The sequence below is a fragment of the Procambarus clarkii genome, chromosome 14 (assembly GCF_040958095.1).
Source record: "Procambarus clarkii isolate CNS0578487 chromosome 14, FALCON_Pclarkii_2.0, whole genome shotgun sequence".
Taxonomy (NCBI): Eukaryota; Metazoa; Arthropoda; class Malacostraca; order Decapoda; family Cambaridae; genus Procambarus; species Procambarus clarkii.
Genome location: NC_091163.1, coordinates 43,124,974 through 43,142,572, shown reverse-complemented (window position 1 = coordinate 43,142,572; position 17,599 = coordinate 43,124,974). Strand labels below are relative to the sequence as shown.

Genomic DNA, 17,599 nt, shown 5'->3' with positions numbered 1-17,599 from the left:
AAGTAACGAAGGAGGAGACCAGCAGTAAAGGGACCTCGTCTTGGAGAGTTGCGAAAGACAGGGGCCTTAAGAAGACTTTGATAAAGCCGCCTTCAAACGCCATAGCAACTTCAAATTCATTTGACGTTTTGGAGGACGAGTGCTGTGGAGAGACTGTGGATCGCGCAAAAGGGAAAGCAACGAAGAGAAAGGAAGCGCAGGCCCCTCAGAAAGTAAAGGAAGTACCTAAGCAAACATTAGTTGTGGGAGATTCCCAGATAAGGTATTTGGATAGAACGTTTTGTGCTAGAGATAGGGGGAACAGGTTAAGGGTTTGCTATCCCGGAGCTGGCATTGGTGATATTATAAACAACATGAATGATATTATGGCTGGTAATGGGAACAATCCCATTATTTGCATTAGCGTGGGAGGAAATGATGTTGGTCGAGTCAGGAGTGAGGAACTGATTCAGAGGTATAAAACAGCCATAGAGTTAGTTAGGAGCAAGGGAGGAATCCCGATCATATGTGGCATTCTTCCAAGAAAGGGAGTGGGAAATGAATGGATATCGAGGGCACTTGGTGTCAATTGCCGGCTGGAAAGATATTGCAAATCAAATGCAATATCTTTCATAGACAACTGGGAACACTTCTATGGAAGAAATGAAATGTATGCTCGTGATGGGGTGCATCTATCGAGAGCTGGGGTTGTTGCTGTTGCGAACTCGCTAGAAGAAGTGGTTAGAGGTGTTTGTTTGGGTTTAAACTGTTAGTAGATAGAGGTATGGGAATTGATTTGGAGGAAGGAGGTAATAAAAGTATGTGTTTGTGGGAGAAAGGAATTGGCAAAACGATCAGGGAAAGAGAAGGTCCGCAAAATAACAATTCACTTAGGGTATATTACACTAACAGTAGAAGTCTAAGAAATAAAATTAACGAATTAAATGCTCTTGTCTGCACAGAAAAAATAGATATTATTGCACTTACCGAAACGTGGATGAATGTAGAAAATAGAGAACTATTAGCTGAATATCAAATATATGGATTTAAACTATTTCACACAGATAGATATATTAGACGAGGAGGTGGAGTAGCCATATATGTTAGGGACAATTTGAAATGTAGTCTCAAAGAGGGAATCAAAACAGAGCCACACACAGAAACTATTTGGATTGAATTAAACGAAAAAGCTAATAATATTATAATAGGAGTAATATATAGGCCACCAAATTTAGACAGAATGGAAGCAAAGCATCTATGGGATGAAATATCTAGAGCATCTAGATCTAACAGTATTTATGTCATGGGTGACTTTAATTTTAGCGGAATAAACTGGTTGAACAAAACAGGGAATAGTGAAGCAGAAGATTTTCTAGAATTAATTGACGATTGCTTTCTTACGCAACACATTAAGGAACCAACACGGGAAAATAATATTTTAGATTTAGTGTTAACTAACAGGGAAACGCAAATTAATGACATCGAAATAGGGAGTGAGCTAGGGAGCAGTGATCACAAAGAAATCAGATTTAGCATAGAATGGAATAGACCAGTAGGAGAAAATTCTGTTAAAGTGCCAGATTTTCGAAAAGCTGATTTTAATAGCCTAAGAAATTTTTTGGGTCAAATTGATTGGAAAGGCTTGGGTATGGGGTGTGGGCCGGTCTTGGAGCGAGACATGAACCCAGCGATAGGTGACTTAAATGGGGATTTCGATGTGGATTCAATATATAACTTATTTAAGAATATTATAAACAAAGCACAGGAACGTAGTATACCATACAAATTGAATAGATCGTATACTAATGACCCAAAGTGGATAACAAAGAATTTGAAGAACCTTATAGGTAAAAAGAGAGCTTGGTACAAAAGGATTAAAAATGGGGAGGTCACTTTAGAACAGGAATTCGTACAACTGGTTAGAAATGTTAAAAAAGAGATAAGGAAAGCAAAAAGAAACTATGAAGTTCGCATAGCAGGGCAAGCAAAGACAAATCCTAAAGGGTTTTTTCAGTTATATCGTACTAAGACTAGGGAAAGGATAGGTCCATTAAAAACTGAGACAGGTCAAATAACAGATAGTAATGAAGAGATGAGTAGTATTTTTAATAAATATTTTGCATCTGTATTTACTAAAGAGGAACTTAACAATATGCCTTCAGCCGAACAAGTCTATGTGGGTGGGGACGAGGACAGGTTGACGAGTTTAGCAGTTACCAGGGAGGATGTTCTTAAACAAATAGTAAAACTCAAACCAAACAAATCCCCAGGGCCGGATGAAGTGTTTGCTAGGGTGCTTAAAGAATGCAAAGAGGAGCTTTGTGACCCACTGTCAACCATATTTAATAAATCAATAGAGTCAGGCAGAGTGCCAGAGTTTTGGAAAGTTGCTAATGTGATACCAGTTTTTAAGAAAGGAGATAGATCACTTGCGTCTAACTATCGACCAATTAGCCTAACGTCTATTGTGGGAAAGTTACTCGAATCTATAATAGCAAATAAAATTCGTCTTCATCTTGAAAAACATAAATTAATAATTGAGTCGCAACATGGTTTTATAAATGGCCGTTCATGTTTAACAAATTTGTTATCTTTTTATTCTAGCATTGTTGAGGCAGTTGATAGTGGTAAGGATTGCGATGTTGTATACCTTGACTTTAGCAAAGCTTTTGATACAGTGCCACATGAAAGACTGATTAAAAAAATAGAGTCTCATGGTATTGGGGGTGCTATATTAAGCTGGATTAGGGCATGGCTATACCAAAGGAAACAGAGAGTTAGTATAAATGGAATCAAGTCAGAGTGGGAAAATGTTGTAAGTGGAGTGCCTCAAGGCTCTGTCCTGGGACCTCTGTTGTTTATAATATATATAAATGATTTAGATTCAGGTTTGAGTAGCAACATTTGCAAATTTGCCGATGATACGAAAATCGGTAGGGAAATTAATTCGGAGGAGGACTCACTATCACTTCAAGTTGATCTAGATAGGGTTTTGAAATGGTCAAAGGATTGGCAGATGCAGTTTAATGCTGATAAATGTAAAGTTCTGAGGTTAGGTAATGATGATAGAGTTACAAGATACGAGCTAGATGGTGTTGTGATTGCGAAGTCGGATTGCGAAAGGGATCTGGGAGTTATGATTAGTAAGAATTTAAAACAAAAGGATCAATGCATAAATGTTCGTAATAAGGCAAATCGGACACTTGGATTTATTAATCGCAGCGTTAGTAACAAGACACCTGGTGTGGTTCTCAAGCTATATCTTGCTCTAGTTAGGCCCCATTTAGATTATGCAGTTCAGTTTTGGTCGCCATATTATAGAATGGATATAAATTCACTTGAACGTGTCCAGCGTAGGATGACTAAGTTAATTCCCCAAATTAGAAATCTTTCATATGAAGAAAGATTAACAAAGCTTAAGTTGCATTCACTGGAAAGGCGAAGAGTTAGGGGTGACATGATAGAGGTTTACAAGTGGATGAATGGACATAACCGGGGGGATATTAATAGGGTATTAAAAGTATCAACACAGGACAGAACACGAAACAATGGATATAAATTGGATAAGTTTAGATTTAGGAAAGACTTGGGTAAATACTGGTTCAGTAACAGGGTTGTTGATTTGTGGAACCAATTGCCGCGTAACATTGTGGAGGTGGGGTCCCTCGATTGTTTCAAGCACGGGTTGGACAAGTATATGAGTGGGATTGGGTGGTTATAGAATAGGAGCTGCCTCGTATGGGCCAATAGGCCTTCTGCAGTTACCTTTGTTCTTATGTTCTTATGTTCTTATGTGAGAGGCGGGACCAAAGAGCCAGAGCTCAACCCCCGCAAGCACAACTAGGTGAGTACAACTAGGTGAGTACACACAACCACCACACTCACAACCACCACACACACAACCACCACACTCACAACCACCACACACACAACCACCACACACACAACCACAACACACAACCACCACACACACAACCACCACACACACAACCACCACACTCACAACCACCACGCACACAACCACCACACACACAACCACCACACACACAACCACCACACACACAACCACCACACTCACAACCACCACACTCACAACCACCACACACACAACCACCACACACACAACCACCACACACACACAACCACCACACACACAACCACCATACACACACAACCACCACACTCACAACCACCACGCACACAACCACCACACACACAACCACCATACACACACAACCACCACACTCACATCCACCATACACACAACCACCACACACACAACCACCACACTCTCATCCACCATACAACCACCACACACACAACCACCACTCACAACCACCACACACAACCACCACACACACAACCACCACACTCTCATCCACCATACAACCACCACACACACAACCACCACACTCACAACCACCACACACACAACCACCACACATTCAACCACCACACACACAACCACCACACTCACAACCACCACACACACACAACCACCACACTCACAACCACCACGCACACAACCACCACACACACAACCACCACACACACACAACCACCACACTCACATCCACCATACACACAACCACCACACACACAACCACCACACACACAACCACCACACACACAACCACCACACACACACAACCACCACACACACAACCACCACACTCACAACCACCACACATACAACCACCACACACACAACCACCACACACACACAACCACCACACTCACAACCACCACACACACAACCACCACACACACAACCACCACACACACACAACCACCACACTCACAACCACCACACACACAACCATCACACACACAACCACCACACTCACAACCACCACACACACACAACCACCACACACACACAACCACCACACACACAACCACCACACACACACAACCACCACACACACAACCACCATACACACACAACCACCACACACACACAACCACCACACTCTCATCCACCATACAACTACCACACACACAACCACCACACTCACAACCACCAAACACACAACCACCACACACACAACCACCACACACAACCACCACCACACACACAACCACCACACACACAACCACCACACACACAACCACCACACACACAACCACCACACTCACAACCACCACACACACAACCACCACACACACAACCACCACACACACAACCACCACACACACAACCACCACACTCACAACCACCACGCACACAACCACCACACACACAACCACCACACACACAACCACCACACACACAACCACCACACTCACAACCACCACACTCACAACCACCACACACACAACCACCACACACACAACCACCACACACACAACCACCACACACACACAACCACCACACACACAACCACCATACACACACAACCACCACACTCACAACCACCATACACACAACCACCACACACACAACCACCACACTCTCATCCACCATACAACCACCACACACACAACCACCACACTCACAACCACCACACACAACCACCACACACACAACCACCACACTCTCATCCACCATACAACCACCACACACACAACCACCACACTCACAACCACCACACACACAACCAACACACACTCAACAACCACACACACAACCACCACACTCACAACCACCACACACACACAACCACCACACTCACTCAACCACCACACACACAACCACCACACTCACAACCACCACACACACACAACCACCACACTCACAACCACCACGCACACAACCACCACGCACACAACCACCACACACACAACCACCACACACACACAACCTCCACACTCACATCCACCATACACACAACCACCACACACACAACCACCACACACACAACCACCACACACACAACCACCACACACACACAACCACCACACACACAACCACCACACTCACAACCACCACACATACAACCACCACACACACAACCACCACACACACACAACCACCACACTCACAACCACCACACACACAACCACCACACACACACAACCACCACACACACAACCACCACACACACACAACCACCACACACACACAACCACCACACTCACAACCACCACGCACACAACCACAACACACACAACCACCACACACACACAACCACCACACTCACAACCACCACACACACAACCATCACACACACAACCACCACACTCACAACCACCACACACACACAACCACCACACACACACAACCACCACACACACAACCACCACACACACACAACCACCACACACACAACCACCATACACACACAACCACCACACACACACAACCACCATACAACCACCACACACACAACCACCACACACAACCACCACACACACAACCACCACACTCACATCCACCATACACACAACCACCACACACAACCACCACACACACAACCACCACACAAACAACCACCACACTCACAACCACCACACACACAACCACCACACACACACAACCACCACACACACACAACCACCACACACACACAACCACCACACACACACAACCACCACACACACACAACCACCACACACACACAACCACCACACTCCCAACCACCACACACACAACCACCACACACACAATCACCACACACACAACCACCACACACACACAACCACCACACACACACAACCACCACACACACAACCACCACACACACACACAACCACCACACACACAACCACCACACACACAACCACCACACACACAACCACCACACACACACAACCACCACACACACACAACCACCACACACACAACCACCACACACACACAACCACCACACTCACAACCACCACTCACACAACCACCACACACACACAACCACCACACACACAACCACCACACACACAACCACCACACACACACAACCACCACACACACACAACCACCACACTCACAACCACCACACACACAACCACCACACTCACAACCACCACACTCACACAACCACCACACACACACAACCACCACACACACACAACCACCACACACACAACCACCACACACACACAACCACCACACACACAACCACCACACTCACATCCACCATACACACAACCACCACACACACAACCACCACACTCACAACCACCACACACACAACCACCACACACACAACCACCACACACACAACCACCACACACAACCACCACACTCACAACCACCACACACACAACCACCACACACACAACCACCACACTCACAACCACCACACACACAACCACCACACACAACCACCACACACACAACCACCACACACACAACCACCACACTCACAACCACCACACTCACAACCACCACATACAACCTCCACACACACAACCACCACACACACAACCACCACACACACACAACCACCACACACACACAACCACCACACACACACAACCACCACACACACACAACCACCACACACACACAACCACCACACACACACAACCACCACACACACACAACCACCACACACACACAACCACCACACACACAACCACCACACTCACAACCACCACACACACAACCACCACACTCACAACCACCACACACACAACCACCACACACACAACCACCACACTCAACCACCACACACACACACAACCACCACACACACAACCACCACACACACACACAACCACCACACACACAACCACCACACACACAACCACCACACTCACAACCACCACACACAACCACCACACACACACAACCACCACACACACAACCACCACACACACACAACCACCACACACACACAACCACAACACACACACAACCACCACACACACAACTACCACACACACACAACCACCACACACACACAACCACCACACACACAACCACCACACACACACAACCACCACACTCACAACCACCACACACACAACCACCACACACACAACCACCACACACACAACCACCACACACACACAACCACCACACACACAACCACCACACACACACAACCACCACACACACAACCATCACACACACAACCACCACACTCACAACCACCACACACACACACAACCACCACACACACACAACCACCACACACACACAACCACCACACACACAACCACCACACACACACAACCACCACACTCACAACCACCACACACACACAACCACCACACTCACATCCACCATACACACAACCACCACACACACACACAACCACCACACACACAACCACCACACAACCACCACACACACACAACCACCACACACAACCACCACACACACAACCACCACACACACAACCACCACACACACACAACCACCACACACACAACCACCACACTCACAACCACCACACACACAACCACCACACACACAACCACAACACACACACAACCACAACACACACAACCACCACACACACAACCACCACACTCACAACCACCACACACACAACCACCACACTCACAACCACCACACACACACAACCACCAAACACACAACCACCACACTCACAACCACCACACACACAACCACCACACACACAACCACCACACTCACAACCACCACACACACAACCACCACACTCACAACCACCACACTCACAACCACCACACACACAACCACCACACACACAACCACCACACACACACAACCACCACACACACAACCACCACACTCACAACCACCACACACAACCACCACACACACAACCACCACACACACAACCACCACACACAACCACCACACACACAACCATCACACACACAACCACCACACTCACAACCACCACACACACAACCACCACACACACAACCACCACACACACAACCACCACACACACAACCACCACACTCACAACCACCACACACACAACCACCACACACTCACAACCACCACACACACAACCACCACACACACACAACCACCACACTCACAATCACCACACACAACCACCACACTCACAACCACCACACACACAACCACCACACACACAACCACCACACACACAACCAACACACACGCAACCACCACACTCACACAACCACCACACACACACAACCACCACACACACAACCACCACACACACAACCACCACACACACAACCACCACACACACAACCACCACACACACAACCACCACACTCACAACCACCACACACACAACCAACACACACACAACCACCACACACACAACCACCACACACACAACCACCACACACACAACCACCACACACACACAACCACCACACACACACAACCACCACACTCACAACCACCACACTCACAACCACCACACACAACCACCACACACACAACCACCACACACACAACCACCACACACACAACCACCACACTCACAACCACCACACACACAACCACCACACACACACAACCACCACACTCACAACCACCACACACAACTACCACACACACAACCACCACACTCACAACCACCACACACACAACCAACACACACACAACCACCACACACACAACCACCACACACACAACCACCACACACACAACCACCACACTCACAACCAACACACACGCAAACACCACACTCACACAACCACCACACACACACAACCACCACACTCACAACCACCACACACACAACCACCACACACAACCACCACACACACAACCACCACACTCACAACCACCACACACACAACCAACACACACACAACCACCACACACACAACCACCACACACACAACCACCACACACACAACCACCACACACACAACCACCACACTCACCACACACAACCACCACACTCACAACCACTACATACAACCACCACACACACAACCACCACACACACAACCACCACACTCACAACCAACACACTCACAACCAACACACACACAACCACCACACTCACCACACACAACCACCACACACACACAACCACCACACACACAACCACCACACTCACAACCACCACACACAACCACCACACACACAACCACCACACACACAACCACCACACACAACCACCACACACACAACCATCACACACACAACCACCACACTCACAACCACCACACACACAACCACCACACACACAACCACCACACACAACCACCACACTCACAACCACCACACACACAACCACCACACACTCACAACCACCACACACACAACCACCACACACACAACCACCACACACACACAACCACCACACTCACAATCACCACACACAACCACCACACTCACAACCACCACACACACAACCACCACACACATAACCACCACACACACAACCAACACACACGCAACCACCACACTCACACAACCACCACACACACACAACCACCACACACAACCACGACACACACAACCACCACACTCTCAACCACCACACACACAACCACCACACACACAACCACCACACACACAACCACCACACACACAACCACCACACACACAACCACCACACACACACAACCACCACACTCACAACCACCACACACAACCACCACACTCACAACCACCACACACAACCACCACACACACAACCACCACACACACAACCACCACACACACAACCACCACACTCACAACCACCACACACACAACCACCACACACACACAACCACCACACTCACAACCACCACACACAACTACCACACACACAACCACCACTCACAACCACCACACACACAACCAACACACACACAACCACCACACACACAACCACCACACACACAACCACCACACACACAACCACCACACTCACAACCAACACACACGCAAACACCACACTCACACAACCACCACACACACACAACCACCACACTCACAACCACCACACACACAACCACCACACACAACCACCACACACACAACCACCACACACACAACCACCACACTCACAACCACCACACACACAACCAACACACACACAACCACCACACACACAACCACCACACACACAACCACCACACACACACAACCACCACACTCACCACACATAACCACCACACTCACAACCACTACATACAACCACCACACACACAACCACCACACACACAACCACCACACACACAACCACCACACTCACAACCAACACACTCACAACCACCACACTCACACAACCACCACACACACAACCACCACACTCACAACCACCACACTCACACAACCACCACACTCACAACCACCACACTCACACAACCACCACACACACACAACCACCACACACACACAACCACCACAACACATCCACCACAACCAACACATTAACAACCACCACACACACAACCACCACACACACAACCACCACACACACACAACCACCACACACACAACCACCACACACACAACCACCACACTCACACAACCACCACACACACACAACCACCACACTCACAACCACCACACACAACCACCACACACACAACCACCACACACAACCACCACACACACAACCACCACACTCACAACCACCACACACACAACCAACACACACACAACCACCACACACACAACCACCACACACACAACCACCACACACACAACCACCACACACACACAACCACCACACTCACAACCACCACACACAACCACCACACTCACAACCACCACTCACAACCACCACACACACAACCACCACACACACAACCACCACACACACAACCACCACACACACAACCACCACACACACAACCACCACACTCAACCACCACACTCACAACCAACACACACGCAACCACCACACTCACACAACCACCACACACACACAACCACCACACACACACAACCACCACAACACATCCACCACAACCAGCACATTAACAACCAGCACAACACATCTACCACAACCAGCACATTAACAACCACCACACTCACAACCATCACACACATAACCACCACACACACAACCACCACACACACAACCACCACACACACAACCACCACACACACAACCACCACACACAACCACCACACTCACAACCACCACACACACAACCACCACACACACAACCAACACACACATAACCACCACACACACACACAACCACCACACACACAACCACCACACACACACACAACCACCACACACACAACCACCACACTCACAACCATCACACACATAACCACCACACACACAACCACCACACACACAACCACCACACACACAACCACCACACACAACCACCACACTCACAACCGCCACACACACAACCACCACACACACAACCACCACACACACAACCACCACACACAACCACCACACACACACAACCACCACACTCACAACCACCACCACACACAACCACCACACACACAACCACCACACACACACAACCACCACACACACAACCACCACACACACAACCATCACACACACAACCACCACACATACACAACCACCACACACACAACCACCACACACACACAACCACCACACTCACAACCACCACACACAACCACCACACACACAACCACCACACTCACAACCACCACACACACAACCACCACACACACAACCACCACACTCACAACCAGCACACACAACCACCACACACAACCTCCACACACACAACCACCACACATACAACCACCACACACAACCACCACACACACAACCACCACACACAACCATCACACACACAACCACCACACACACAACCACCACACACAGAACCACCACACACACAACCACCAGACTCATAACCACCACACACAACCACCACACACACAACCACCACACACACAACCACCACACACAGAACCACCACACACAGAACCACCACACACACAACCACCACACACACAACCACCACACACACAACCACCACACACACAACCACCACACTCACAACCACCAAATACACAACCACCACACACACACACAACCACCACACACACAACCACCACACTCACAACCACCAAATACACAACCACCACACACACACACAACCACCACACACACAACCACCACAACGCACCTACCACAACCAGCACATTAACAACCACCACAACACACCTACCACAACCAGCACATTAACAACCACCACAACACACCTACCACAACCAGCACATTAACAACCACCACAACACACCTACCACAACCAGCACACTAACAACCACCACAACCAGCCCCCCTCTACTGGCAGAGGGTTGGTGCTGGACCTGTAGCTCCAGCCCCCCTCTACTGGCAGGGGGTTGGTGCTGGACCAGTAGCTCCAGCCCCCCTCTACTGGCAGGGGGTTGGTGCTGGACCTGTAGCTCCAGCCTCCCTCTACTGGCAGGGGGTTGGTGCTGGACCAGTAGCTCCAGCCCCCCTCTACTGGCAGGGGGTTGGTGCTGGACCTGTAGCTCCAGCCCCCCTCTACTGGCAGGGGGTTGGTGCTGGACCTGTAGCTCCAGCCCCCCTCTACTGGCAGAGGGTTGGTGCTGGTCCTGTAGCTCCAGCCCCCCTCTACTGGCAGGGGGTTGGTGCTGGACCTGTAGCTCCAGCCCCCCTCTGCTGGCAGGGGGTTGGTGCTGGACCTGTAGCTCCAGCCCCCCTCTACTGGCAGAGGGTTGGTGCTGGACCTGTAGCTCCAGCCCCCCTCTACTGGCAGGGGGTTGGTGCTGGACCTGTAGCTCCAGCCCCCCTCTACTGGCAGGGGGTTGGTGCTGGACCTGTAGCTCCAGCCCCCCTCTACTGGCAGGGGGTTGGTGCTGGACCTGTAGCTCCAGCCCCCCTCTACTGGCAGAGGGTTGGTGCTGGTCCTGTAGCTCCAGCCCCCCTCTACTGGCAGAGGGTTGGTGCTGGTCCTGTAGCTCCAGCCCCCCTCTACTGGCAGGGGGTTGGTGCTGGACCTGTAGCTCCAGCCCCCCTCTACTGGCAGGGGGTTGGTGCTGGACCTGTAGCTCCAGCCCCCCTCTACTGGCAGAGGGTTGGTGCTGGTCCTGTAGCTCCAGCCCCCCTCTACTGGCAGGGGGTTGGTGCTGGACCTATAGCTCCAGCCCCCCTCTACTGGCAGGGGGTTGGTGCTGGACCTGTAGCTCCAGCCCCCTCTACTGGCAGAGGGTTGGTGCTGGACCTGTAGCTCCAGCCCCCCTCTACTGGCAGAGGGTTGGTGCTGGTCCTGTAGCTCCAGCCCCCCTCTACTGGCAGGGGGTTGGTGCTGGACCTGTAGCTCCAGCCCCCCTCTACTGGCAGGGGGTTGGTGCTGGACCTGTAGCTCCAGCCCCCCTCTACTGGCAGAGGGTTGGTGCTGGACCTGTAGCTCCAGCCCCCCTCTACTGGCAGGGGGTTGGTGCTGGACCTGTAGCTCCAGCCCCCCTCTACTGGCAGGGGGTTGGTGCTGGACCTGTAGCTCCAGCCCCCCTCTACTGGCAGGGGGTTGGTGCTGGACCTGTAGCTCCAGCCCCCCTCTACTGGCAGAGGGTTGGTGCTGGTCCTGTAGCTCCAGCCCCCCTCTACTGGCAGGGGGTTGGTGCTGGACCTGTAGCTCCAGCCCCCCTCTACTGGCAGGGGGTTGGTGCTGGACCTGTAGCTCCAGCCCCCCTCTACTGGCAGAGGGTTGGTGCTGGTCCTGTAGCTCCAGCCCCCCTCTACTGGCAGGGGGTTGGTGCTGGACCTGTAGCTCCAGCCCCCCTCTACTGGCAGGGGGTTGGTGCTGGACCTGTAGCTCCAGCCCCCCTCTACTGGCAGGGGGTTGGTGCTGGACCTGTAGCTCCAGCCCCCCTCTACTGGCAGGGGGTTGGTGCTGGTCCTGTAGCTCCTGCCCCCCTCTACTGGCAGGGGGTTGGTGCTGGTCCTGTAGCTCCAGCCCCCCTCTACTGGCAGAGGGTTGGTGCTGGTCCTGTAGCTCCAGCCTCCCTCTACTGGCAGGGGGTTGGTGCTGGACCTGTAGCTCCAGCCCCCCCTCTACTGGCAGGGGGTTGGTGCTTGACCTGTAGCTCCAGCCCTCCCTCTACTGGCAGGGGGTTGGTGCTGGACCTGTAGCTCCAGCCCCCCCTCTACTGGCAGAGGGTTGGTGCTGGTCCTGTAGCTCCAGCCCCCCTCTACTGGCAGGGGGTTGGTGCTGGACCAGTAGCTCCAGCCCCCCTCTACTGGCAGGGGGTTGGTGCTGGACCTGTAGCTCCAGCCCCCCCCCCTCTACTGGCAGAGGGTTGGTGCTGGTCCTGTAGCTCTTGCCCCCCTCTACTGGCAGGGGGTTGGTGCTGGACCTGTAGCTCCAGCCCCCCCTCTACTGGCAGAGGGTTGGTGCTGGTCCTGTAGCTCTTGCCCCCCCTCTACTGGCAGGGGGTTGGTGCTGGACCTGTAGCTCCAGCCCCCCTCTACTGGCAGGGGGTTGGTGCTGGACCTGTAGCTCCAGCCCCCCCTCTACTGGCAGGGGGTTGGTGCTGGTCCTGTAGCTCCAGCCCCCCTCTACTGGCAGAGGTTTGGTACTGGACCTGTAGCTCCAACCCCCCCCCCCCCCTCTACTGGCAGGGGTTTGGTGCTGGACCTGTAGCTCCAGCCCCCCCCCTCTACTGGCAGGGTGTTGGTGCTGGACCTGTAGCTCCAGCCCCCCCTCTACTGGCAGGGGGTTGGTGCTGGACCTGTAGCTCCAGCCCCCCCCTCTACTGGCAGGGGGTTGGTGCTGGTCCTGTAACTCCAGCCCCCCTCTACTGGCAGGGGGTTGGTGCTGGACCTGTAGCTCCAGCCCCCTCTACTGGCAGGGGGTTGGTGCTGGCCCTGTAGCTCCAGCTCCCTCTACTGGCAGGGGGTTGGTGCTGGACCTGTAGCTCCAGCCCCCTCTACTGGCAGGGGGTTGGTGCTGGTCCTGTAACTCCAGCCCCCTCTACTGGCAGGGGGTTGGTGCTGGACCTGTAGCTCCAGCCCCCCTCTACTGGCAGGGGGTTGGTGCTGGTCCTGTAGCTCCAGCCCCCTCTACTGGCAGGGGGTTGGTGCTGGACCTGTAGCTCCAGCCCCCTCTACTAGCAGGGGGTTGGTGCTGGTCCTGTAACTCCAGCCCCCCTCTACTGGCAGGGGGTTGGTGCTGGTCCTGTAACTCCAGCCCCCCTCTACTGGCAGGGGGTTGGTGCTGGACCTGTAGCTCCAGCCCCCCTCTACTGGCAGGGGGTTGGTGCTGGACCTGTAGCTCCAGCCCCCCTCTACTGGCAGGGGGTTGGTGCTGGACCTGTAGCTCCAGCCCCCCCCCCCCCTCTACTGGCAGGGGGTTGGTGCTGGTCCTGTAGCTCCAGCCCCCCTCTACTGGCAGAGGTTTGGTACTGGACCTGTAGCTCCAACCCCCCCCCCCCTTTACTGGCAGGGGTTTGGTGCTGGACCTGTAGCTCCAGCCCCCCCCTCTCTACTGGCAGGGGGTTGGTGCTGGACCTGTAGCTCCAGCCCCCCTCTACTGGCAGGGGGTTGGTGCTGGACCTGTAGCTCGAGCCCACCTCTACTGGCAGGGGGTTGGTGCTGGACCTGTAGCTCCAGCCCCCCCCTCTACTGGCAGGGGGTTGGTGCTGGTCCTGTAACTCCAGCCCCCCTCTACTGGCAGGGGGTTGGTGCTGGACCTGTAGCTCCAGCCCCCTCTACTGGCAGGGGGTTGGTGCTGGACCTGTAGCTCCAGCTCCCTCTACTGGCAGGGGGTTGGTGCTGGACCTGTAGCTCCAGCTCCCTCTACTGGCAGGGGGTTGGTGCTGGACCTGTAGCTCCAGCTCCCTCTACTGGCAGGGGGTTGGTGCTGGACCTGTAGCTCCAGCTCCCTCTACTGGCAGGGGGTTGGTGCTGGACCTGTAGCTCCAGCTCCCTCTACTGGCAGGGGGTTGGTGCTGGACCTGTAGCTCCAGCCCCCCTCTACTGGCAGGGGGTTGGTGCTGGACCTGTAGCTCCAGCCCCCCTCTACTGGCAGGGGGTTGGTGCTGGTCCTGTAGCTCCAGCCCCCCTCTACTGGCAGGGGGTTGGTGCTGGTCCTGTAGCTCCAGCCCCCTCTACTGGCAGGGGGTTGGTGCTGGACCTGTAGCTCCAGCCCCCTCTACTGGCAGGGGGTTGGTGCTGGTCCTGTAGCTCCAGCCCCCTCTACTGGCAGGGGGTTGGTGCTGGTCCTGTAGCTCCAGCCCCCCTCTACTGGCAGGGGGTTGGTGCTGGACCTGTAGCTCCAGCCCCCCTCTACTGGCAGGGGGTTGGTGCTGGACCTGTAGCTCCAGCCCCCTCTACTAGCAGGGGGTTGGTGCTGGTCCTGTAACTCCAGCCCCCCTCTACTGGCAGGGGGTTGGTGCTGGACCTGTAGCTCCAGCCCCCTCTACTGGCAGGGGGTTGGTGCTGGACCTGTAGCTCCAGCCCCCCTCTACTGGCAGGGGGTTGGTGCTGGTCCTGTAGCTCCAGCCCCCCTCTACTGGCAGGGGGTTGGTGCTGGTCCTGTAGCTCCTGCCCCCCTCTACTGGCAGGGGGTTGGTGCTGGACCTGTAGCTCCAGCCCCCCTCTACTGGCAGGGGGTTGGTGCTGGACCTGTAGCTCCAGCCCCCCCTCTACTGGCAGGGGGTTGGTGCTGGACCTGTAGCTCCTGCCCCCCTCTACTGGCAGGGGGTTGGTGCTGGACCTGTAGCTCCAGCCCCCCTCTACTGGCAGGGGGTTGGTGCTGGACCTGTAGCTCCAGCCCCCCTCTACTGGCAGGGGGTTGGTGTTGGACCTGT

The 17,599-nt window shown here is 52.8% G+C and overlaps 1 protein-coding gene across 1 annotated transcript in view; it reads right to left on the bottom strand.

Annotated features, from left to right (window-relative positions):
- LOC138364617 (peptidyl-prolyl cis-trans isomerase-like) overlaps window positions 1–17,599 on the bottom strand; it is a 56,096-nt gene that overhangs the window by 37,934 nt on the left and 563 nt on the right. The gene's annotated exons all lie outside the window — the stretch shown is intronic.